Source organism: Crocuta crocuta, unplaced genomic scaffold, assembly GCF_008692635.1.
Source record: "Crocuta crocuta isolate KB4526 unplaced genomic scaffold, BGI_CrCroc_1.0 scaffold24, whole genome shotgun sequence".
Lineage (NCBI taxonomy): Eukaryota > Metazoa > Chordata > Mammalia > Carnivora > Hyaenidae > Crocuta > Crocuta crocuta.
Genome location: NW_027530974.1, coordinates 4,653,427 through 4,680,669, shown reverse-complemented (window position 1 = coordinate 4,680,669; position 27,243 = coordinate 4,653,427). Strand labels below are relative to the sequence as shown.

Sequence of the window (27,243 nt, the reverse complement as noted above, 5' to 3'; positions counted from 1 at the left end):
GATTTCAGGATAAATGTTCTTTGAGTTTCTCTAAACCCATTTTCTTTTCCTTTTTCTCAGCAAAAAAAAAATATATATATATATTTATTAATACTTTATTATCCTTTATAAACCTACAAATGGTGCTTTAGGAAAAATAACATTTTAAAAATGTGATGCTGTCTCTGTTCTAGACAACGGTCATTATGCACAGTGTGCCACCCTCTGCCTGGTACTGGTATGCGTACCGAGGCACCTCACACAGACCAATGCCTTCACCGTCATGGAGCTTCCCTTTTATTCTAACAGCTTGGTTGAGATATTATCTCCATACAATAATATTATCCTATTTAAAGTGTATGATTCAGTGATTTTTAGTGTATTTAGAGTTGGGCAAACACCCCAGAGTTGAAGTTTAGAACATCCTCATCACTCCAAAGACAAATGCTGACTTTATTGACACTCACTCCCCCTCCCCCACCCCCCAGTCATAGGCAACCACTAACACCCTCTGTTTCTATAGGGTTATTACTGTGAACATTTCTACACCTGAAAGAAGTGGTCTTCTTTCACTCAGCACAATGTTTGCAAGGCTAATCCATATTATGGAATTTATCAATACTTCATTTTTAAAAAGATATTTTTATTTTTAAGTAATCTCTACACCTAACGTGGGGCTCAAGGCCACAACCCTGAGATCAAGAGTCACATGCTCCACCAACTGAACCAGCCAGGTGACTCTCAATACTTCATTTTATTTTTATTTTAAAAAATTTACTTATTTATTCTGAGAGAGAGAGAGAGGGAGAGGGAGAAAGAGAGAGAGAGAAAGAGAGAGAGAGAGAGAATGAGCAGGGGAGGGTCAGAGAGAGAGGGAGAAAGAGAATCTCAAGCAGGCTCTGAATCCCATGAACTGTGAGATCATGACCTGGGCTGAAATCAAGAGTCGGATGTTTAACCAACTGAGCAACCCAGGCACCCCAAGATTTTTTTTAAGTCATCTGTACACCTAACATGGGGCTTGAAGCCACTACACTGAGATCAAGAGTCACACACTTCACAGACTGAGCCACCCAGGTGGCTCATTTTAAAGCCTGAATAATACTGCATTGTATGGATAAACCACATCTTATTCTTTCATCAGCTGATGGACATTTAGGTTATTTCCATTTTGTGGCTATTCTGTATGATGCTGTTATGCATTTTGTATACACTTGTTTATAAATTTTTGCATGGTCATGTGTTTTTGTTTCCTTGGAATGAAATTCCTAGCAGCAGAATCGCTGGGTAATCTGATTACTCAATGTTTAACACTTTGAGGAACTTCTAAACTGTTCTCTAAATGGTCATAACATTTTACATCCTTACCAGTATGTATGAGGGTTCCAGATTCTCCACATCCTCACCAATGTTTATTATCCAACACTTGTTATTGTACATATTTTTGTTTCTGTGGTGTGAAGTGGTATTCCATGGTGTTTTAAAAAAATTTTTCACTGGGTGTTATATGGAAACCAACTTGACAATAGACTATAGTAATAAAAATACATAAATAAAAATGTTTAACATTTATTCATTATTTTCAAGAGACGGAAAGAGACAGAGCACAAGGAGGGGAGGGGTAGAGAGAGAGTGAGACACAGAATCTGAAGCAGGCTCTAGGCTCTGGGCTCTGAGCTGTCAGAACAGAGCCCAACATGGGGCATGAACCCATGAACTGTGAGATCATGACCTGAGCCAAAGTTGGACGCTTAACCAACTGAGTTCCCCAGGTGCCCCTTGATTGTGGGTTTTTTTTTTTTCTATTTATTTCTGAGAAAGAGAGAGAGAGACCGCATGAGCAGGGGAGGGACAGAGAGAGAAGGAGACACAGAATCTGAAGCAGGCTCTAGGCTCTGGGCTCTGAGCTGTCAGAACAGAGCCCAACATGGGGCATGAACCCATGAACTGTGAGATCATGACCTGAGCCAAAGTCGGACGTTTAACCAACTGAGCCACCCAGGTGCCCCTTGATTGTGGTTTTGATGGCATGTCCCGAACAGCCAACGATATTCAGCTTTTTTTCACATGCTATTGGCCATTTGTATATCTCCTTTGAAGAAATGTCTATTCAAATCTTTTGTCCCCCTTTAAATTGGGCTGTTTATCAGGGCACCTGGGTGGCTCAGTTGGTTAAGTGGCCAACTCTTGATTTTGGCTCAGGTCATGATCTCATGGTTCATGAGTTCGAGCCCTACATTGGGCTCTGTGCTGACAGCATGGAGCCTACTTGGGATTCTGTCTCCCACTCTCTCTGCCCCTCTCCCTCTTGCTCTCAAAATAAATAAAAATAGGCTTTAAAATAAATAAATATATATATATTATATATTGGGTTATTTATCGTTATTTATTATTGGGTTATTTATCATTACTGAGCTGCAACTGTTCTATGTGTATCCTAGGTATAAGTTCTTTGTCAAATATATAATTTGCAGATATTTTTCTCTCATTCTAGAAGTTGTCTTTTAACTTTCTTGTGGTATTGTTTGAAGCACAAAAGTTTTAGCCCATTTTTATTTACTTATTTATTTTTATGGTAAAATATGCATGACCTAAAACTTTGTCATTTTAACCATTTTTAAATGTGAAGTTCGATGGCGTTAAGTACCTTCCAATGTTGTGCAACCATCACTACCATCCATCTCAAGAAGTTTTTTCACCTTCCAAAATGGAAACTATATACCTCTTAAGCACTAACTTCTCATTCTCTTCTTCCCCTCAGGCCCTGGCAACCACCATTCTACTTTCTGCTTCTAAGAATTTAACTACTCTAGGGACCTCATATGAGAGGACTCATATAGTATCTGTCCTTTTGTGACTGGCTTATTTCATTTACCATAATGTCCTTAAGGTTCATGCATGCTGTAACATGTGCCAGAATTTCATTCCTTTTTAAGGTCGAATAATATCCCATCATATGTATATATCACATTTTGTTTATCCAGTCACTCATTGATGGAAAGTTTTTAATTTTGATGAAAACCAATTTACCTATTTTTTTATTGCTTGTGCTTTTAGTGTCATATCTAAGAAATCATTGCCTAAGCCTAAATTATGAAGATTTACTCCTGAATTTTCTTCTCAGAGTTTTATCTCTCACATTTTGGTCTATGATCTATTTCAAGTTAATTTTTGTACATAGTATGGATATCCAGTTGTCCATGTACCACTTGTTGAAAAAAATTCTTTCCCCCATTGAATTGTCTTGGCACCTTTGCTGAAAATCAATTAACCAGGGGCACTTGGCTGGCTCAGTTGGTAGAGTATGTGACTCTTGATCTCAGGATCGGGAATTCAAGCCCAACGTTGGGTGTGGAGCCTACTTGAAACAAAACAGACCAAAAGCAACAGAAGAAGAAGAAAATCAATTAACTTAAACATAAGATTGCATTTTGGGATTCTCAATGCTATTCTCATTTCCTTATCTTTAAGTGAGCAAATTGATCTAGATTATAGTTACTCTAAATTTGCCTGATCAGAATCACCTCTCATGTTTGTAAAAACAGTCATTCCCAGTTATTTTCCTTGGTGATTCCAACTCAGTAGGCTCGGGGATAAAGCTGGAATCTGCCTTTCCTGCAGTTTTCCTTAACTCAGTTTCCAGCATCACATCTTACTTGGTTGCTCAGACCAAAAACTAGAACATAGTTGTGCTAGTTATTAAGCTACTGTCTGTTATTCCCAAACTTACCCTTCTCTACTCTGCTCAGAAGCTGGGGCTGGACCTCTGAAAACCACATATCTCCATGGCAGCTGCTCTGTATTGTGTTCTGCCAATAGGAGGTGTGAGGGGGAGACTGAAGAACGAGAGGGAGGGGAGAGAAGGACTTGCCCTTCCCAGTTTGTTCCTGACTATGTTTTGGTTCTGTGGGCATCCTGCCAGGGTGGCATCTTCACTCCAGTGGCAGCAATTCCTTCCCATTACCAGCAATTAAATCTATTTTGTAGGGTTTAAAAAATATATTTGTAGAAACAACTTTATTTAAACCCCAGTAGCAAAGACACCAGCACCAACCAACCACTCAGCACCCTCTTGTCAGATATCTGGGTCCATGCCCACAGGGCACTACTCTGAGCTCAGACACCAACACCAACACCAAATATGCAGCATCTCCTCAGATGTCTAAGTTTTAGCTCCCCAAGGTTACTACTCTAAGTTTCTAAGTTTTAATACTCCTAATAACTTCCCTTTGTTCTATTGACCCTATGCTTGGGAGCTGCTTCCTGGAATTGCTTCCCCCCATAGTACTTTAGAGATTGTGTTACATCTTTCCAGTTACTTATATAACAACCAGTTAATTTTAATCTTTAAAAAATATTTTTAGATGTTTATTTTTGAGAGAGAGAGAGACAGAGACAGAGAGAAACAGAGCGTGCATGGGGGAGGGGCAGAGAAAGAGGGAGACACAGAATCTGAAGCAGGCTCCAGGCTCTGAGCTGTCAGGACAGAGCCTGATGTGGGGCTCAAACTCATGACCCATGAGATTATGACCTGAGCTGAAGTCAGACACTCAACTGACTGAACCAACCAGGCACCACACAACTAGTTAATTTTATATATGAAATTCCTTCCTTTTTGACTTCTACTACATGAAGGAGTACCTTGTTTGGAAATTGCTTACTGAACAAGCAGCCCCAGGTCTGTGGTCCTTTAGAGAAGAGAAAGAAACAAGGGATTCTCTATCATTGTCCCAGCTTCCTACCTAGAAGTAATCCCCACTCCATGGTTTAGAGAAGAGGAATCCAAGCAGAGTCTATTGTTCTCACTGAATCGAGAAGACAGAGACAGATATTTGGATATCCTGAAGCAACCATATTTTGCAGAGCAGACTACCAGGAAGAAGGGAGTTACACAGAAAACTAACTCACAGATCTTCACAACAGTCCTGTTTATTCATTGGCTATGACTGCTTTGGACATGCATAGGTGGAAACTCCATGAAGCCAGGCAAAGAACAACTATTGGAGAGAAACAATTCTTGGGGCTAGGAGATACATGTGAGTTCCAAGTAGCCTAAGTGGAGTGAAGTAGATGAACACTTGGGCCGTTCCATAGAGAACCCAGAGGGGTCACACTTTGATAATAGGGTTTAATTATTCCTAGAGTAAAAGCTACCCTGGGGTGAGGGGGGCAAGATGGCGGAGAGGTAGGGAGCTTGTACATTGCACTCGTGCCCATATCTCGCACGGAAAAGATCTGAAGCCATATGAAACCATACAGAATCCAGGAGATTGGGAGAAAAAAGAGACAGAGTCCACTGAGAAAGGCTTCAAACTTGAGTGCGAACTGGGGAAGATAAAATCGGGCCAGGATCAGAGACGCAGAGGGATGGGAACGATCCCCCTCTGCGGGGAGTGACAGGGGTAAAAGAGAGGGTCTGAAACTGCTCAAGACATGGTCCCTGTCGCTATGAAACAGAAAAACCTCCGCTCGGGGCACAGAAGGACCATGCGTGCCAAATCCCTGCACGCCAGATCCCCGCGAGTCAACTCGTCCCGGAGGGACTGCGCACTGACCACTTCTTTGTGCTCCTGGCTGGCTAGACCCTTAGAGGAGCTGTGCGCCTCCCCGCCATTGTGCTCCTCGCTGGCCAGACTCCTGGAGGAGCTGGGCGCACGCACATACCGGGCTTCCACGCTCCTGGCTGGCTGGAACTCTAGAGGGAAGGCAAAGAGCTTAAAAACTGGGAGATTTGCCCGTGAGTTCGTGTTTTGGGTGACAAGACACAGAAGGACCTGGTTTCCCTCTCTCCAGTGGCCCGGCGCACCCTGCAGGCAAACCCCCGTCCAGTCTCGCCAACCCGACCCAGAGGAGAAGGGAACAGCGATTCTGGCTCCACCCCCAGGGCTAGGCAAGAGGCTTGAAATTGCCTGAGGGGATCGCCTTCGAGGTTGTGCCTACGGCAATTTCAGTGGGGCGCGCGAAATGGGATTTGGCCTGGGTTAAAAAGCGCAACCCCGGCCCGGGGAGTTTACACACCAAAAAAGCGAGGTGCAGTGCTTGGTTAAAGAAGGAACTGGAGCGCCGCCACTCTTCTCCCCACAACCGCCAAGGCAGAACTCTCGCCTGACGCATTGGATCACACCACACCCATCCCTACTTGAGAGCTGCCCTCCCCCACCTTTTTTTTTCCTTTTTTTTTTTCCCCCAGAACACTGACCTGACTAACTCTGGTCACCGGCTTGCTTAAACATTTAGTCACATTTAGTCCATTCTGTAGACATAAATTCTACACCTACCGACCTTTTCATCTCTGTCTCTCAGGAATAATTAGACTATATAGTTTCTCTGGATGACACCAGCATCCTTATATCACATATCCAACCATATTCCACCCTTTAGCTCTTTGAAAAAATCTTCTTATCCCTTCTGCCTGTTCATTCTATTTCCAATTTTGCCTCATTCCACCCTGTCTTCTCTCTCTATCTCTATGCTCTTCAACCAGCACTGCATACACCCAGCTATTTAATTGTACCTGGGAAATCCGGTTATACGCTTTAAACCATTCTTTGTCCATTGGTTTCTTCTTTTTTCCTTTTCTTTTCTTCTTTTTGACCTTCTTATGTATTTTTTAATTTTCTATTATTCGCCTTCCCTCCTCTGTCTTTTCTCTTAACTTTTGCATTTTCCCTCTCGGTTTGCAGGTTAGTGGGATTTTCCTGTGCGTTTGTGTGCCTCTGCTCCCTGTGTGTTTGCCTGTCTGTTTTCTTCTCCAGGGCTACCTCAAGAAACAAGCCAAAGTACACATGGTGGAGAGTCCCAAATATCACTATGAGTAGGAAAATAAAATAAACAAGGTCTCAACAAGAGAGACCAAGAGATACCATTTTAAAAAACACACTCTCTGAAAGAATAGGCCCTGGACAGTCAAAGGGCCTTCTTGGATACAGCAGCACTCATAGGTGCAGAGAGCATAACAAGTCTTTAAAAGTAGCAAAAGTCAGAAAGCTAATTAAAATGACGAAATGAAAGAGCTCTCCTCCAAAGAAATTCCAGGAAGAACTGACAGCTAATGAACTGCTCAAAACAGATAGCTGCATAGCTGACAGGACTTTAGAAAAATAATCATAAAATAAATAGCTGGGTTTGAAAAAAGCATAGGGGACATCAAAGAAACTATGGTTACAGACAACATGGAGAATAAGAATAGGCATGATGAATTTAAAAATGCAATAAATGAGATACATAACAAATNAATTGACAAACCTCTAGCCAGGCTTCTCAAAAAGAAAAGAGAGAGCACCCAAATAGACAAAATTATGAATGAAAATGGACTTATTACAACCAAACCCTCAGAAATACAAGCAATTATCAGGGAATACTATGAAAAACTATATGCCAACAAATTAGACAACCTAGAATAAATGGACAAATTCCTAAACCCACACTCGCTACCAAAATTCACACAGGAAGAGATAGAAAATCTGAACAGACCCATACCTAGTGAAGAAATCAAATCAGTTATCAAAGATCTCCCAACCAATAAGAGCCCTGGACCTGATGGCTTCCCTGGGGAATTCTACCAAACCTTTAAAACAGAATTAGCACCAATTCTACTCAAGCTATTCCAAAAAATAGAAATCGAAGGAAATCTTCTGGACTCATTTTATGAAGCCAGCATCACTCTGTTTCCCAAGCCAGAAGAGATCCATCCAAAAAAGAGAACTACAGGCCAATATCCTTGATGAATACGGATGCAAAAAAACCTCAACAAGATACTTGCAAATCGAATCCAACAGCACATAAAAAGAATTATCCACCAAGATCAAGTGGGATTCATTCCTGGGTTACAGGGCTGGTTCAATATTCACAAATCAATCAATGTGATATATCACATCAACAAAAGAAAAGAGAAAAACCATATGATCCTGTCAATAGATGCAGAAAAAGCATTTGACAAAATACAGCATCGCTTCTTAATAAAGACCCTCAAGAAAATCGGGATAGAAGGAACTTACTTAAACATCATAAAAGCCATCTATGAGAAGCCTTCAGCTAAAATCATCCTCAACGGGGAAAAACTGAGAGCTTTCCCCCTGAGATCAGGAACAAGACAGGGATGTCCACTCTCACCACTGTTGTTTAACATGGTGCTGGAAGTCCTAGCATCAGCCATCAGAACAAAACGAAATAAAAGACATCAGAAATGGCAAAGAAGTCAAACTTTCATTTTTCGCAGACGACATGATACTATACATAGAAAACCCGACAGACTACACCAGAAGCCTACTAGAACTGATCCAAGAATTCAGCCAAGTTGCAAGGTACAAAATCAACGTGCAGATATCGGTGGCATTTTTATACACCAACAATGAAGCAACAGAAAGAGAAATCAAGAAACTGATCCCATTCACAATTGCACAAAAAACCATAAAATACCTCGGAATAAACCTAACCAAGGATACAAGAGATCTGTATGATGAAAACTATAGAAAACTTATGAAGGAAATTGAAGAAGACACAAAGAAATGGAAAAACATTCCATGCTCATGGATAGGAAGAATAAATATAGTTAAGATGTCATTACTACCTAAAGCACTCTACACATTCAATGCAATTCCAATCAAAATTGCACCAGCATACTTCTCAAAACTAGAACAAACTATCCAAAAATTTGTATGGAACCACAAAAGACCCCGAATAGCCAAAGTAATACTGAAAAATAAAACCAAAACGGGAGGTATCACCATCCCAGACTTTAGCCTCTACTACAAAGCTGTCGTCATCAAGACAGTATGGTATTGGCACAAAAACAGACACATAGACCAATGGAATAGAATTGAGAACTCAGAATTGGCCCTGCAAATGTATGGCCAATTAATTTTTGACAAAGCAGGAAAGAGTTTCCAACGGAAAAAAGACAGACTCTTTAAAAGATGGTGCTGGAAGAACTGGACAGCAACATGCAGAAGAATGAAATCTGATCATTTTCTCACACCATACACAAAAATAAACTGAAAATGGATAAAGGACCTGAACGTGAGACAGGAAACCATCAAAACCCTAGAGGAGAAAGCAGGAAACAACCTCCTTGAACTCCACCACAGCAACTTCTTACTTGACACATCCCCAAAAGAAAGGGAATCAAGAGCAAAAATAAATGATTGGGACCTCATCAAGATTAAAAGCTTCCTCATGGCAAAGGAAACAATCCATAAAACTAATAGTAAACCAACAGAATGGGAAAAGATAGTTGCAAATGATGTATCAGATAAAGGGTTAATATCCAAAATCTATAAGGAACTCACCAAACCCCACACCCGAAAAACAAACAACCCAGTGAAGAAATGGGCAGAAGATATGAACAGACACTTCTCCAAAGAGGACATCCAGATGGCCAACAGACACATGAAACGATGCTCAGCATCCCTCCTCATCAGGGAAATACAAATCAAAATCACACTGAGATACCACCTCATGCCGGTCAGAGTGGCTAAAATGAGCAAATCAGAGAACATGAGATGCTGGCGAGGATGTGGAGAAACGGGCACTCTCCTACACTGTTGGTGGGAATGTAAACTAGTACAGCCCCCTGGAAAACAGTGTGGAGGTTCCTCAAAAACTTAACACTAGAACTCCCCTATGACCCAGCAATAGCACTGCTAGGAATTTACCCAAGGGATATAGGAGTGCTGATGCATAGGGGCACATGTACCCCAATGTTCATAGCAGCACTCTCCACAATAGCCAAAACATGGAAAGAGCCTACGTGGCCATCAACGGATGAATGGATCAAGAAGATGTGGTTTATCTATACGATGGAATACTACATGGCAATGAGAAAGAATGAAATCTGGCCATATGTAGCAACATGGATGGACCTTGAGGGTGTTATGCTGAGTGAAATAAGTCAGGCAGAGAAAGACAAATACCATATGTTTGCATGTATAGGAGGATTAGGAAGAACTTAACAGAGGACCGCAAGGGAGAAGAAGGGAGGAAATAGTGGGGGTGGGCAGAGAGACAAACCATGAGAGACTCTTGAATGCTGAGAACAAACTGAGGACTGATGGGTGTGGGGGGGAGGGGGGTGATGGGCATGGAGGAGGGCACTTGTGGGGATGAGCACTGGGTATTATTGGAAACCAACTTGACAATAAACTATTTGTAAAAAAAAAAAAAAAAGCTACTCTGGATATACCGTAATAAAATTTGAAAAGAAGCCTTGAAATAACCACGCTGACCTGAAAGTAGCTTTACTGCTTAAAACAAACTGTAGCACTCTTTAAAGGAAGACAGCATACAGGAGAAAAATTACGAAATAGAAATCATCTTATCTAAGAAGCTGGCATCAAAACAAGATGAGGTGTACAAGGATTTTATTAGGGAAGGTATCTGTATGCGGGAAAATGGGGAAAGAGTCTAATAAGGGTGGGAGAAGTGTCAAAACATAATAAAGTCTGACCCTGAGGGAAGAAAAGAGAAAGAAACAGAATAAAATAGTGAACAAAACCTCTGTGACCTGTGAGATAATATCAAGTGAGATAAAACATGTATAATTGGAGCCCAGAAGGCAAGGAAATAGAGGAGGGACCAGAACATACACCTGAAGGAATAACATCTGATTTTTTTTTTTTTGCAAATTTGATGAAAACTATGAACCCCTAGGTCCAAGAAGCACAACAAATAGGAAAACATAAAGAAAACCACATCAAAGCAGATCAGAATCAAATTTCTGGAAAACAATGAAAAAGAGACACTTTTAAAAGCAGCCAGAGGAAAAAAGACATGTTTTATAGAGAGAGTAACACAGGTAGGGATTAAAATAGACTTTTTGGCAGATTCCATGCAAATCAGAAGACAATGGAATGACATCTTCAAAGTTCTAAAAGAAAAATCTGTCAAACTACAATTCTACTTCTTGTGAAAATATTTTTCAAAAATGAAGACAGAGTAAAGATTGTTCACACAAACATTGAGAGACTGTTACCAGTGGATCTCACTACAAAAAATAGTAAAGGAAATTTCACTGTTTCATAGCAAGAAAAGGAAGTTTCTCAGGGTGAAGAAAAATTATACAAGATGGAAACTTGGAACTACACAAAAGAAAGTAGAGTGCCAAAAAGGAAAATGTGGGTAAATATAAAAGGCTTTTTTGTTGTTGCTGTTAAGTCTGTTAAACTCTCTCTGTTCAAATAATGGGTGTGGTCCCTGTCCCCTGGCTGAACTCCAACTGATATAAAAGTCTATTTTTCTCTTCAAATCTGTCCCTTCAACCCAGAGGATCCTGTGAACTACAACCTGTTGCTCTCCTCTCATGGCTTCCCATTCTTCGTCTTCTTTTTTAAAATATTTTAATGTTTAATTTTGAGAGAGTGAGCAAGCAGAGGAGGGGCAGAGAGAGAGAGGGAGACAAAGTATCTGAAGCAGGCTCCAGGCTCTGAACTGTCAGCACAGAGCCAGACACGGGGCTTGAACACACAAACTGTGAGATCATGACCTGGTTCAAAGTCAGATCCTTAACCAACTGAGCCACCCAGGCACCCTGGCATTCCATTATTCTTAAAAAAANGAATACACTACAAAACAAAAAGAAATCACTTTCTATTGACTGCCTACCATAATTCAAGGATTGCCTTTTCTCCCAGCATTCTCCTTAAAATCCAGTCTCTTCACCATCTCTGATCTGGTTCCTGCAAGCTTCTCCAACTGCAGCTCCTATCTCTGCCCACTTGTTGTTCTCTAAATCACACCAGCCTTTGGGGTCCTCAAAAACTTCAGGTTTGGGGCCCCTGGGTGGCTTAGTCAGTTAAGCATTCGACTTTCGCTTAGGTCATGATCTCGCGGTTTGTGGGTTCGAGCCCCGCGTCGGGCTCTGTGCTGACTGCCAGCTCAGAGCCTGGAGCCTGTTTCAGTCTGTGACTCCCTCTCTCTCTGACCCTCCCCTGCTCACGCTGTCTCTCTCTCTCCTAGAAAAAATTAAAACAAAACAAAACAAAACTTCAGGTGTGTTTCCACCTCAGGATCCTTTTATACATGCTGGTCCTTCCACTGAATGCTCTTGCATCAGATACTTCCATGGTTCACTCCTTCTTAATGGAGTCACTGTTTGAATACCACTGCCTCAGAAAGATTGCCTCAACCTTTCTATGAAAGGTAGCAAGCCCCTTGTTCCTCTCCAACTACCATCTCTACCATTCACTTCTCTGGGTTTTATTTGTTGCTTTTTATTTGAGTACAGTTGACATGCAAAGTTGCATTAGTTTTAGATGTACAACATAGTTGATATAAACAATAAGTTTATGTGTTATGCTGTGTTCACCACAAGTGTAGCTACCATCTGTCACCACACAATGTTATTAGAATATTACTGACTATATTTCCTATGCTGGGCTTATACATTCCGTAATGGGAAGCCTGTATCCCCTACTGCCATTTACCAATTTTTCCCATCCCTCCTCCTTCCTCCCCTCTGGCAACCATCGGTTTGTTCTCTGTATTTATAGGTCTGATTCTGCTTTTAATTAGTTTGTTCATTTATTTGTTTTATGTTTGTTTTTTAGATTCTACATATGAGGAAAATCATGTGGCATTTGTCGTTTTCAGTCTGACTTATTTCACTTTGCACTATACCCTCTGGGTCCATCTATGTTGTTGCAAATGGCATGATCTCATCCTTTTTCATGGCTGCATAATATCCCATTGGATACACATGCCACTTCTTTCTTACCCATTTGTCTATTAATGGACTGTTGGATTGGTCCCATATCTTGGCTATTGTAAATAATGTTTCAATAAATATAGGGGGGGGCATATATCTTCTTGAATTAGCGGTTTTGGGGGTTTTTTGGAGGGGGGTAAATACCCAATAGTAGAATTATTGGATCATATGGTATTTATATTTTTAATTTTTTGAGGAATGTCATAAGGTTTGCACCACCTTACATTCCCATCAACAGTGTACAAGGATTCTTTTTTTTCCACATCCTCACCAACACTTGTTATTTCTTGTCTTTTTAATTTTAGTTATTCCAATGGGTATGAGGTGATAGCTCATTGTAGTTTTGATTTGCATTAGTGATGCTGGGCATCTTTGCATGTGTCTGTTGGCCATATGTACACTACCATTCACTTTCTATTCTGTTACCCTGCTCAACCGACTTCAAAACATTGTAATTGGAAGTTAGGTGACTCATCTATTTTCCATTAGATTTTTAGGGACTCTGGTAGATTGCATATTGCCTCCCCCAAAATTCCTACATCCTAATCTCTACAATCTGTGAATATTTTACCTAATATGGCAAAAGAACTTTGCAGATGTGATTAAATTAAGGATCTTGAGAGGATGAGGTATTGCTGGGTTATTTAGATAGAGCTAATGTAATCACAAGGGTCCATAAAAGAGGGGAGCAGGAAGGCTGCACTCACAGAAGGTGGTGTGACAGTGGAAGCAGAGGGACAGACTAGGACATGTGATGTTGGAAGTGGGGCTTGAGTGACAAGCTTTGAAAGACTGAGGAAATAACTACAAGACAAAGAATGTAAGTGGCTTCCAAAAGATGGAAAAGATTCTTCTTGGGCTTCCAGAAGAATCAGTCTATACCTTAACTTTTCCCTAGTGTGCCAGAACCTTAAAATCATTTATTAATGGATTGTTTTAATCCACTTGTTTTGTGATAAGTTGTCACAGCAGTAATAGCAATCTGATAAAGTTTCTTACTTTAGAACAACATAAATGCCATGAGAAGAATCATACAATCTTTCTTAATCTTGTATCTTATATCATCAAATTAATCATATCAGTTATCCTTTCATAATAGATCCCAAATCCAACAACTTCTCAAGACATCTGACACTAAGACCATAGTCCAAGATACTAGTTTCTTTCACTGGGAGTACTGAACAACCTCCAAACTGGTCTCCCCACTACTACTCCCATCCAAGTACTAACCAGGCCTGACCCTGATTAGCTTCCAAGATCAGATGAGATCATGAGCATCCAGAGTAGTTTGGCCATAGATTCCCCATGTCTACTCTTAGCTGCTACTGTCTATGGTCCACAGAGGATCCAGAGGAATCTTTAAACGTGAGTCACATCACAGATCTCTGCTGAAAACGTCAATGACCTTTCTTATCATCCCCAGTAAATTCCTCGTTCCTTATTGGGGTCTCAAAGCTGCACATCTTCTGTTCCTAAGACCCCTCTCTGATCTCATCCCCTGTCATTCCACCTCTTGCTCCCCTAATAATGCATTTAAGTGGTGTAAGCAGGATTTGAACCCAGAACCATGTTCCAACATGACCTCAGCTTGATTAGGCATTCCAACCAGATGCCAGGGAAAGCCTCTGTGTCTCGAGGTTTCACCTCACTGGGTCATATGGGATTCAGCTGGTATGCTAGTTAAAATGCAGATAGCTGGGCCCTCTCCCAAAGATGTCTGTTCAGTGGATCCGCCATGAGGCCCAGGATTCTGCTTTGAAGATTTAGATGCACATCATAGTTTGAGAATCCCTGCACTGCTCAATTAATAGAGTATAATTCACCTATGAAGGTAAAAACAGGGCCTTGTTGATAGGCATGAATGAACTTGACTTAGAAAACCTAAGACCAGAAAGATCAATTTATGTTTCCATTATCAGTCTCAGCTGAGCAGCTGTGCAGGAGCTGGCTTAATTAACTACATTATTATGCGGAAAGCCAAATAATTAGGGAAAACTTATCACTATATCCTTTAACTACTATGTTTATTCTGAGGCCCTGAAAGAAATGTTGGTTTTTCCCAACCTCGTCAAAGCAGAGGCTGGGGTAGGGATAACGGCAAATGAATTTATCAGTGAGGTCAGGACAAGCACAGAGATGACGTCAGTTGGTGTTAAAGAATTTACTTGGATGGTCTAGGCCAACCAGCCAGGATTTGGAGATCAAGAGCATAACCTGTGGGGCGCCTGGGTGGCTTAGTCGGTTAAGCGTCCGACTTTTGCTCAGGTCACGATCTCACGGTTCGTGGGTTCGAGCCCCGCGTCGGGCTCTGTGCTGACTGCCAGCTCAGAGCCTGGAGCCTGTTTCAGAGTCTGTGACTCCCTCTCTCTCTGACCCTACCCTGCTCACGCTGTCTCTCTCTCTCCCAGAAATAAATAAAACATTAAAAAAAAAAAAAGAGCATAACCTGTGGAATCTGACCCACCTGAATTCAATTCTGCTTTCTTGACCAACCAGCTGTATAACTTTAAGCAAATGATTGACACTCTCAGACTTTGTTTTCCCATTTGTAGGATGAGGCCACTAGCAGAACCTATTTCGTGAGGTGGTTATGAGGATTACATTTGAGAATATCTTCAAAGCATTTATTTCTGGCATACAAGAAGCACTCGACAAGTGGTTAGTTTTATTATCATGGCTACCATATTAATTCTCCTCCTTGCCTTAAACATCAGCTAACTTTGCTTGTATAAAAACGTCTTACAGATTTTTCCCCATTGAGGTTTCCTGGAACACACTCTGCATTCCATTCAGAATATTCATGAGGAATGACCCTTTACCCTGGGACCTGATCCAACAGCTGATAACTGCATGAAGCAGGTGGCGTGGCTGTTTATACCTCTGCTACTGTACAAAAAGCCCACGACCTGGTAGCATCAAAGATGTCACTCATCACTGTTTTTACCATCTATTTAAATAACCAGTGTACAGATCAGAATGCCTGCTCAGGAAACACTTGTTGAATGAATTCATAGGTAGAACCCTGCATCTCAAGAATGACATAATGCTGTGTGCCAGCTAGGATTCAAAAGAGGCTTTGTGATTCTCCTAATGAAAGCTATGTGAGCAAGTCAGTTTGTTCATGACTTCATTGCCATCACTGTATGGATGTATAGTAATATTTAGCATAGAGTAGAAGTCAGTCTTTTTTCAGTGCAGTGTCTGAATAAAACTGGATTTGGGGTAAACATTTTCAATAAATATTATAAATGTTCTCCCTAACTTTGGAGGTCTTATTCAGGTGTCCAGAGGAGAAATTAGATAGGATGGTTTTGTTGGCCTCGACTGACTGGTATTGGCTATTAGCTTGGTGCTATATTTTGCCTGGAGCTTGAGATTCTTGACAGCAAATTATTACCTTCCAGATGTCTCATAAAAAATAAAGAAAAAAAGATTATATGAAGAAACCCAAGACCTTGTCAGCCTTTGCAAGCAGGCACCCATGTCCTTTTAACCACTGCCAGCCTTCTAAGAGAAGATTGTATGAGTTGTGGTTCTTTGAGTGGCCCCAGTGTGCCACAAGGTTAAGAGTTTGGGCTCTGAAATCCAGCTCTACTTTTTATCACCTGTAAAATTTGGCAAGTGAATGTAACATGCTCAGAACATGCCTTGGCACAATCATGTTTCTTATTATCGTCTGGAGGAGTGATCCCTGTCAGTGTCAGTCATGGTCCAGTTCTAGGACTAGGAATTTACTGCAGCTATTTTAGAAAATGTAATACATTGGAAGGGCTGGAGGAATGGCTGTGGGTTCAAGAGCACACAGCTACTGAGCTGAGATGCAAAGACCAAGAAGCTATGCTGCCACTACCAGGAACCTGGGGTCTGGACAGGGCTGGTTTGGGCCACCATAACCACCAAAATGCCTTTGAACATCCATGAAAATGAAGCTGGACATGCTGGCTCAAATCCCTCCCTATTACCCCACTTGTGAGTAAAAGCTGCTGTGGAAGCAAGAAAATGGCTCCCACCTCATATCTGCCTTTTGAATCTCCTAGCCTATGTCTGTGATAGCCTGCTTCCAGGATGACCCCCAATGACCCCTGCCTCCTGGGGTTGACCTCCTGGTGGAGTCCATCGACCATTGTGCTAGGGCTGGTCTGTGTGATTAATAGAACCCAGAAGAAGTGATGGTGGGTCACTTCCAAGATTGGGTTGTAGATGATGCTGTGATTTCAATCATATGACTTCTATCCCTTGTTCACTTCATCTCTCAGATCCCTTACTCTGGGAGAAACAACTTGCCTTGTCTTGAGGACATTCTTGCAGCCTTGTAGCAAAGCCCACTGGGTGAGAAACTGAGCCCTCTTACCAATAACCTTGTGAGTGAGCAAGGAAGCAGCCCCTCCAGCTTCCAAGTGCCAGCAGACTTCTAGGCTTTATGAGAGACCCAGAGTCAGAACCATACAGCTAAGCTGCCTCTGGACTAGGAGAGAGAATAAATGTTCACTGTATTAAGCAGGTAGGTTTTGGAAAAATCTGTTACTTAGCAATAGAGAACTCAATGGTATCTGAGTGGGAGGGCTCAATTTACCTCCCAAACTCTAGCTGCAGGGAATATGCAATGTAGTTTTAGCCTTCTGGCTGTGCAGTGAAGAAAAACACAGGAGGAAGGGGCTGGGTGCCGAATGATCCAATCTACACACCACGCCACACCATTTCATGCCAAGGATGCCAGTGTGTGATCATGTTTGTAAGCAGCTAGGGATCAGACAGTCAATATATTTCAGACAACCCTGTCTTGCAGAATCTTGTCCATCTTTATTCACAAATCAAATTCTTCTTTTACTATGATCGTTGTCAACCACCAATAGTGATTCTCCCCTCTTTGCCTCCATTACACAGAGAATTGAATCCTTTCTGTATCACATGATACAAAGAATGTCTCAAGATTTTCCACTCAGTGGAGAATTATAATAAGTGGGGATTGTAATAAGGTGCAAATACCATAGTGACAAAATAAACCTATACAAGTCACCATGTTAAGATATGAAGCTCTTTTGTGGACCCACTTTTGCTACTGTTGATCAGTTGATGAGCAAACCATTTGAGCTACTCTGTGCCTCCGCGTCTGCCTCTTGTCTGGTGAGAATGAGTGGCTCAAGGAGGTCCATACTACATTATTTCAAGCAGAGGCTGTTTTCCTTAGTGGTTCTCAAAAATGCCTCAAGGGAAAATGTCTGATGCTTTATAAAAATGAATGCATCATTTTTGAGGGGTCCTGCACCAGGAGGAAGTGACTGAGGTAGGAGCTAATTGAAGCAACAGAGATGTTTGTGTTTTTCTTTTCCAGAGGTCACAAGTACTGTTTAGTAGAGAAATGGTATGATAGGTTGAGGACCTCTGCTTGGGAGACAGCAGAAAGCTCTGTACAGAGGAAGTAAGGCAGGCAATTCTCCTAGGGTGGCATCAAGGGTGCAGGCCATTAACACCTCTTTTTGGAGAAATTATAACAAGGCTTAAACAGGAGAGGCAAGAAGAGACTGTGCAAATGTCCCAGAGTGGATGCTATGCATCCTGCACAACAAAGGATTTATGAAGTGGTGGCCTTGAAAAGAGTTACACAGGGTAGAGCATTTAATTTGTACTTAGAGCCTGTGTGTCTTTTAACATAGAGCTCTGTGAGAGGGATTTACTTTTTTAAATATATATTTTTAAGTTTATTTATTTTGAAAGAGAGAGAGCATGAGTGAGGGAAGAACAGAGAGAGAGGGAGAGAGAGGGAGAAAGAGGGAGAGAGAGGGAGAGAGAGGGAGAGAAAGGGAGAGAGAGGGAGAGAGAGGGAGAGAGAAAATCCCAAGCAGGCTCCATGTTGACAGTGAAGAGCCCAATGTGGGGTTCAATCCCACAAACTGAGAGATCATAACCTGAGATGAAACCAAGAGTTGAACACTTAACTCACTAAGCCACCCAGGCACCCCAAGAAGGATTTACTTTTTTTTTTTTTAATAAAGAAGGGTTTTTGTTCCTTGGTATTTTTTGAAAAACAAAGATAAATAAATATTATATCAATATCCTGGCTCTCTTAGATTTTTTTTACTACCTAAAAATATCTAACCCCAAACACACTGAATACGTCAGTTATCAAGAGGCCATTGTTCTCTGTCCCTAAGTGGTATGCAATCTAATTTCATACAATCTAAACAGCCTGTAGGACTCAAGAGTCTTTTAATTTCTACATGTCAGCTGATGAACAAACACCCTGAGATGCCATGTCTTGTGGTACCACCTGCCCGTTTAACTTCTAACATATTGCCATCTTTAGGTAGGGGTGAGTTTTGTGGGGGCATTTTTTTTTGTACTTGGGCCCTCTTCTCTTCTAAACCTGGCAGACTATGGAAAAATTATAATTGCTGGCTTCCTAAACTTAACAGATTTAAGGTAAAGACAAAAATTATTGCAAGACACAAAAGTAGTGAATCGTCATCTTCAGTCAGATGCCAATTATACTCAATGGGTTGATTCTTTGTTCAATTATGAAGAAAAAATAACATATTGGAGACTACTATGAAAAGATTACATATAAAGGCAAGTGTGGTTGGAAACCCTACGATTTTTCATTATCTAGGAAAGACGCAAGGTAAGAACAGCATTGTTACACTCTCAGAGAACAACAGGAGCTCATTCTTTGCAAATAGGGAGCATCTTGCAGACAGGCTCTAGGAGAGGTTTGTTCACTGCCATGCCATAAAACTAGGCTCCCTCAATCCTTTTCAGAGTTGAAAAACTTGTTGAAATTAATAATTATAATTTAGAGGGGACTCAGGATGGTCATCAAGATGCCAAGAACCAACACACCTGGACATCTTTGTATCCTTCCTTCCTTCCTTCCTTCCTTGTTTCTTTGCTTCCTTCCTTCTTTATTTTCTCTCTCTCTTGGGGCTATTGGGTGGTTCTGATGGTTAAGTGTCCAACTCTTGGTTTCGGCTTAGGTAACAATCTCACAATTTGTGAGTTCAAGCCCCACATCGGACTCTGCATTAACATCGCAGAGCCTGCTCAGAATTCTCTCTCTCCTCCCTCTCAGCCCCTCCCCTGATCACACTCTAACTCTGTCTCTCAAAATAAATAAGCATTTATTCTCTCGCTCTCCCTTTTCATTTGTTTTTTAATTGTGCCAATTTTATCATTTTTATTCTAAAACCCATTATATTTATTTATTTATTTGTTTGTTTGTTTGTTTGTTTGTTTATGGAGCAAGTGTGGGAGGAGCAGAGAGAGAGAAGGAGAGAGAATCCCAAGCAAGCTCTTCACTGTTAGCAGGGAGCCTGATGTGGGGCTTGATCCCACAAATCATGAGATCATGACCTGAGCTGAAATCAAGAATCCAATGCTTAATCAACTGAGACACTCAAGAGCCCGCCTCTCTCCCTTTTTAAAAATGTGAAATATCCACTTCTTTAACTACACACACATTCACAGACATAGACATAGTTATAGGAGTATATGAAGATCTACACATGTATATACATGTGCATAGAGTAAAGTCTTCTGCTCAACTCTGTTGCATTCTAACCAGGAAGTTGTTTAACTGGTAAAGTTGAGAAGCTATTTGATTATTGGAGAATACAGCTTGTGGCCTGAGATATGAAAATCATAGTGCAACATGGTCCAGAACAATGTTGTGTCTGAGATGGGGTTCCTTCTTCTTTTTCTTGACTCAATAGGCGACTGAATGGGCAAACTTGAGATCTGCAAGCTTCTGGAAGAGAACTGAAGAGAACAGATCTGTCAGAATCCAACTTTCCAAATGTCTCACAATAACTCTTGTCATATTGATAAAAGAAAATCAGTGTTTTTTCCCTTTGATGAAGAATTTCTTGCTGTGGTAAACTTGATCAAGAGAAGGATGCTACATACACACACACGTACATGTATGCACACAGTTCCATGCACAGAAATGTTCACCATAGCCTCATGTATAATAGTCAATAACAATTACAAGAAGCAAGCAAGCAAAGAAGCTCTAAGAGAGTCATACTAAGAAAATTATGATGTCTATGAATCATTCGTGCTATCTCTGGCTCTTTGGCTCTAAGATAAGCTCAAATCAGTACAGACAGAGGAGCTATCCAAAAATGCCCTTGGGACAACGGGTGTGATATAACAAGCACAGACCAGGAGCTGGGATTTGACCAGGCCCCAGGAGATCAGGAACTGGTTCCAAGGCAGTCCTGGGGCTTTAGGAGAATGAGGTCAAGGATCTTCACTGCTCGGTTGTGTCACTAATGAGTTCTTGCTACTCTCCCCTTCTCTGTCCCATTCCTAAGTTCCTCAACAAGACCAACTTCCTCATCTGTCACCTGGAATCTCTTCTCCCCAGCTCGCAGCTTCTGCTTTGTGTCCTAGTTCCTGCTTCTTTATGTTATTCATAGTTTTTGGTTCCTTTTATGACTTTAACTTGTCTTGGCCCCAATGACGCTTTTGCTTCTTTTATTTAAACTTTAGCTGTCATTGGTAAATGACAGAATCTGTTTCCATCTAGCACTTCTATAGGAGAGAAAAGTTGACTGGTTGAGCAAATAGCAGTCACCCCATTAGGCATGAGCCTCTAAGACCCAGGCCTTCTGGTAGGCTGCAGATAAGCCTGTGGATTGCCTGCTGTGGGTGAGCAGTCTCCAGGGAGGGTGAGTTATTACGTTATAGAAACACAGTTATGCAGGTCATGTCTCCAAAACAGACTATGGGTGAGCAATCTCCCTTATAAGGGACTCCAGGCATAGGCAGTCATGACAATTTGCATCTCTAGAACCAACCTGATGAGTGCATTACAATTGTCCACAGAGTGTCTGCATGCACTTCTAACAGGGAGTCAATGAATTCAGCTTGTTGAGAAGGTAATTTGGCAATATATATATACCAAATAACTTAATGCTCATAGACTTTACCAGATCATTTTACTCCTAAGGTTTTATACCAAGGGAATGATCAGAGGTGAACACAAAGATCCACATGTAAGAATCTTCTTAAGGAGATTGTTTATATTAGAAAAAGTATTCAAAAACTAGATTCATTGTTATGCTTTATATGGTGTGCAGTAGAATATTATGCAGGTATTGAAAAGATGGTGGAGAAAAATATACAATAAGTATATAGGGATGTTCAGGATGAACAGAAAAACAGATTTAAAATTATGGTGTAATAAGAAATACATTTGGTCTTTGTCCATAGTTCCTGGCACAGAGCTCCTAAAAACCCTTAGAATTCCCTCAATGATTAGACTGTCTTTTGTTATTCATTAGGAGCCTCTTTGGTTACACCTGAGTTTATTAGAGGTGGGAGGGCTGAAAATTGAGCTGTATAATAACTCATGAACAATGAGATGTGATGAGCTTCTGAATTAGAAAACACATCCATGTGCTGGGACGGTGGTACACCCCATCTCTACTGGGACAGAAGCTCCTGAATTCAGCACCCTTCAGACATCGCCCTATGTACCTCCTCATCTGGCTCTTCATTTGTATCCTTTAGAATAAACTGGTGTAAGTAAAGTGTATTCCTGTGTTCTGTGAGCCATTCTAGAAAATTATCCAACATAGAGAGGGGGTTGTGAAAACCCTTGTTTTATGGACATTTGGTCAGAAGTATGGGTGCCCATTTGACCTCTGGGGTGGGAATGGTCCGGTGTGATGATGACCCTGGAGAAAGAGGGGTTCAGAATTGTGTTGAATTATAGGACACCCAGTTGGCATCTGGAGAATTGGATATTCGTGTTAGAAAACATCTTCCAAATAGGAAAATGTAGAGAACATTCCTTTATTTATAAACACACAAACACAAAACCAAAGGGGTTATGTAACAAAAACTTAATTACAATTCTTTCTTTTTTATTTTCATGTAAGCAATCATCTGATGTATAAAAAGATGCAACAAATTTTAAAATGATACAAAATATCAATTTCAGGGCACCTAGGTGGCTCAGTTTGTTGACTTGTTTTCAGCTCAGGTCATGATCCCTGGGTTGTGGGATAGAGCCCCACATCAGGCTCAGCACTGTGCATGATTCTCTTTTTCTCCCTCTCATGTGCTTAAGATTCTCTTTTCCTTCCTCTGCCCCTCCCCTGTTCCTGCATGCTCTCTCTCACTAAAAACGAAACAAAACAAAAAACAAACAAACAAACCCCCCCACAAAATATCAATTTCACAAAAACAACAAATAATGCGTTAGAGAGCACATGGGTAAATAGAATAATTCATGCTATAGCATATTGCTACATGAACTGGGAACAAAAAAGTTGGTAAAAGAAGACAGAGGAACTGTTTTAAGAATTGGAACCGAGAGGTTCCACAATCATCTGGCACCTGCTCAATGTTGTACTTATGGTTAGAAATGTACATGATGCAGGGCACCTGGCTGGCTCAGTCGTTTAAGTATCCAACTTCAGCTCAGGCCATGATCTCACAGTTCATGAGTTTGAGCACCCCTATGGGGTTCCACACTAACAATGCAGAGCCTGAATGGGACTTTCTCTTTCTCCCTCTCCCTCTGCCCCTTCCCTAATCTTGTGCATGCTCTCTCTCCTCTCTTAAAATAAAATTTAAAAACCTAAAAAAAAAAAAAAAGAAATGTACATAATAGGAACTCCAGAGATCTTCCAAATCCTTCTTTTAAGCCCCTTTCCTCCATCAACTGTGGCCACATGTAACAATTGTGCTGAGTTACTCTCTATACTAAGTAGTCATCCTCATGGGTTCCTTTGTGTGTGTATGGTAATCATTCAAACATTGGATCCATGGCAATCCTTAGAGCTGGATTAAAACTGGATACTTTTACCCCAATTTCTCAATTTCAGCCAGTAAACAGTCAGTTATCATTTGGCATACAGACAGTCCATCAATGACTGTACTAAGTCAAGTTTGACTTCAAGGGACAAGTTAATGAAGTTGGTATCAACCAGAGTGTCATAAAGGTGGGCCCAGTTGTGTCATATTAAAGAAATAAGCAAGTTGGGCAAATTGTCTTTCCTTGCATGCACTGGGATCTTTCTTTTCTTTCTCTTTAGGCTTTAATCTATCTTTCTATGGAAGCCTCTTCTCAGTGACTAAGCATTTGATTCATGGTCATGTACTTTCTTGCCTTCTTTTGCTTCCCCATGTTCATGCTGCACTCTTGTTTCTTTCTAATTACTGTTATTTCTTTCTAATTACTGTTATTTCTAAATGGAGAGATGTGGATGCTTTTTCCAAAAATTGTTATTATGAATAGCTATTATGGTTACAATAGGAAACAATGAATTTTGTAATTAATGTTTACAAAGAGTTTGTGGTAACACTCATATATTATGTTAAATGGAAACAAGAACACAAAATTGAACATTGTACACAGTTACAACTCTGTTAAAAATATGGAGCAAAAAGGCAGGAAACACGTTGCAGGGTGGAAATGTCTATTTCTGGGTGGTGAACCTACAGGTGACTCTGATTTATACTTGAGTATATTTTGTTTGCTTTTCTAAAATGGGCATATCTTGGCTTTAACCTTTTTTTTTTTAACTTAAGGAAACTTGAGGATTGGTTCCTTAATATGGAGATTAAGAGATCTATCCAAGGCCACAGTTGTTCAGCAGAGAAGCTGGGACTGGGGGCCAGATAATCTGACAGAGGTGCAGTGGACACTGCAATGTCCTGCCCAGATCCCCTTCAGGAACAACATTCCTTCCCCCAGCTTCCAGAAGTGTTACCTCAAGCCAACCCGCAAAGGTCAAAGTGTTTATGCTGGAAAGAACCACTTTCCCGAGGTCAGCCACTCTTTCATGGGGATTCATACTCAGTGATGGAGGATCACAAAAAAAACTGTTTGGGGCAACTCTAAAGGGTCATTCTGCTTCACAATCCCTAAGGAGTCACCTGAGATCTTAGAGTTGTATCACAGCTTGACACCTTCCTCTGCCCATTCCTTCCATGAATGTGGCTTCTCCCTCATAAACATCCTGCACAATAAGCTTTATCTCAGAGTCAGCTTCCCAGTGAACCCAGCCTGTGACAGTCGGTAGGTAAGTACCAGGAGTGGTTCAAGAAAGCAGACACTACGATGAGATATTGGAATAGGATCATCTGCCACTAACTGAGGATGAAAACCCTCCATCTCTGGTGAAGGTGAAGTCCGGAGTCCCTGGCATAAGACAGAAGGACAATTGCTAGAACTTTCACCAGGGGTGAAATGGGACAACATATCTGCGGTAGGGAAGGCATCAGGCATTTGAGAAATACGAGGGAAATCATTGCTATAAGAACAACAGAATTGCGTAGCTACTGCTGAAATTGATGGACTTCTGGAAAAAGAAAGAGAAGCTGGGAGCAACTGATCAGCAATAAAATCTAGTCCAAAAAGTCAGAGGGCCTTCTCAGAAGCATAGAGGGAGGCTCTTGTCTCTGCAGTGGGAGCCTGACAAGGCAAGGAACTGAATCCACAGGGCAGCAGGGTTTCAGAGAGGCCACTCTTCCAAACACATCATGCCTGTTGCACCAAGGCCAGGCCCTGGGAAAAAATGGGATTCGAACACCCGAGGTGAAGATATGGGGGTTGAAAGCCCCAAATCTGCTGGCACCCCTGAGCCTGCAGAAAGCTCCCCCAACCCAGCCCACTGCTTGAAGTCTGGCTGGAGGTGCACAGGCCTCTCCTCCAGGAAACATGCTCCTCTCGGGCCCCACCCACCTCCACTTCTGGCATAAGTCTGTGCTAAGGCTAAGGCACAACACAGCCCAGCCAGAGTCATGCTGGGTCTGGGAAGGAAGGGAGAGACAATATCTCACAGGAGCAGTGGGACCCAGCCAGCTGGAGCGCAGCCTAGGCATGTGTGTGGGGGACCGGACTGTGTGTTGGAGCAAGGGGGGGTGGGACATAAGGTTTGATAGTGGAAATGTAATAGGTCTGGAAGCACTCACCTGGGATTCTGGATGGAACACCCAGGGGACGGCCCCAGGAGATGGTGCGGACATGCTAGTAATGGAAAAGTAATCTCTGCATGAAGTGAGATAGAATTGCCAGCAATTTCAGTGGCATATGGTGAACACTCTTCAGAGGCATGTGCACACTCAAGAAGATATACTGCATGAAGTTGGAAAACACAGCAGAGGAATATGCTCGAAAGGAGGGTCCAGGGATGCCCTCATTCCCATGGCACTAAGGAAGACACAGGTGAGATGGTTTGGGCTGCAGTTTCCCTCAGGGGCTCAGTGGTGTCTCTGTAGAAGACGCTGGCACAGAACAGGGCCTGCCAACAGCACTGGCAGGTGAGAGGACTCTGGAACAACAGAGAACACCCCACGGCATGTCACAGTCAGGAGCCAGGTGAAAGCAATGATCATAGTGTCCAGGTCGGAGGGGCAGCCATGGAGCCTGACCCCCAGGCAGAAAATAAATAGTCAGTAGAACTCAGGCCCCTAGGAGCACCTGGGTGGCTCAGTTGTTTAAATGTCCGACTCCTGATCTTGGATCAGGTCATGATTTCTCAGTTTGTGAGGTCGAGCCCTGCATAAGGCTTCACGCTGCGGGCACAGAGCCTGCTTGGGATTCTGTCTCCCTCTCTCTCTCTCTATCCCCCTTTCTCCCCCCTCTCCCGCTGCTTGCATGCTCTGTCTCTCTCTCTCAAAAATAAATAAATAAATAAACTTTATTTTTTTTAATTTTTTTTTTTTTTACAAATAGTTTATTGTCAAATTAGTTTCCACATAACACTCAGTGCTCATCCCCACAGGTGCCCTCCTCCATGCTCATCCCTCCTCCCCCCACATCCATCAGTCCTCAGTTTTTGTCAGCATTTGAGAGTCTCTCATGGTTGGCCTCTCTCCGTTTCCCCCACCNTGTGATTGTTTAAGCAAGCCGGCGACCAGAGTTCATCAGGTCAGTGTTCTGGGGAAAAAAGAGAGAAAAAAGAAAGAAGAAGAAACAGGAAAAAAAAAAGGGGGGGGAGGAGGGCAGCTCTCAGGCAGGGATGGGCGTGGCGGGATCCAATGCCTCAGGCGGGAATTCTGTCTTATCAGTTGTGGGGAGGAGAGTGACGGTGCTCCAGTCCCTTCTTGAACCAAGTGCTGCTCCTCGCTTTTTTGGGCGTGTAAACTCCCCGTACCGGGAGCGCAGCCAATGTTGGTTGCACTCTTCAACCCAGGCCAGTTCCAATCTCCCAGTCTATGCGCCCCGCTGAAATTGCCTTAGACACAGTTTCCCAGGCAACCCCCTCGGGGCAATTCCAGGCCCCCTGCCGAGCTCTGGGGCCGGAGTCAGAATCGCTGCTTCCTTCTCTGGGTCGGGCTGGTGCGCACGGGCGGGGGCTTTCTTGCCGGGTGCGCTGAGCCTGAGCCTGCTAGCNTCTGAAGTGTAGCCGCTGGGAGCCAGCACAAAGAAGCAGTTTGTGTGCTCAGCCCCCCCGGCACCAGTTGGTGCGAGGGGACCTGGTGTGCAGGTATTTGGCAAGTACGGTCTTTCTATGCACCGAGCGGAGGTTTTTCTGTTTCGGACTCTCTCCTTTTCCCCTCTCACTCCCCGTAGAGGGTAGAGGGGGATCGCCTCCCTCCCTGGAGTCTCC

The 27,243-nt window shown here is 42.1% G+C and overlaps 1 pseudogene; it reads right to left on the bottom strand.

The window, feature by feature from the left end:
* Positions 1 to 23,813, bottom strand: part of LOC144236336 (rRNA-processing protein FCF1 homolog) — a 25,861-nt pseudogene extending 2,048 nt beyond the window's left edge.
* Between the last annotated feature and the right edge of the window lie 3,430 nt (positions 23,814 to 27,243).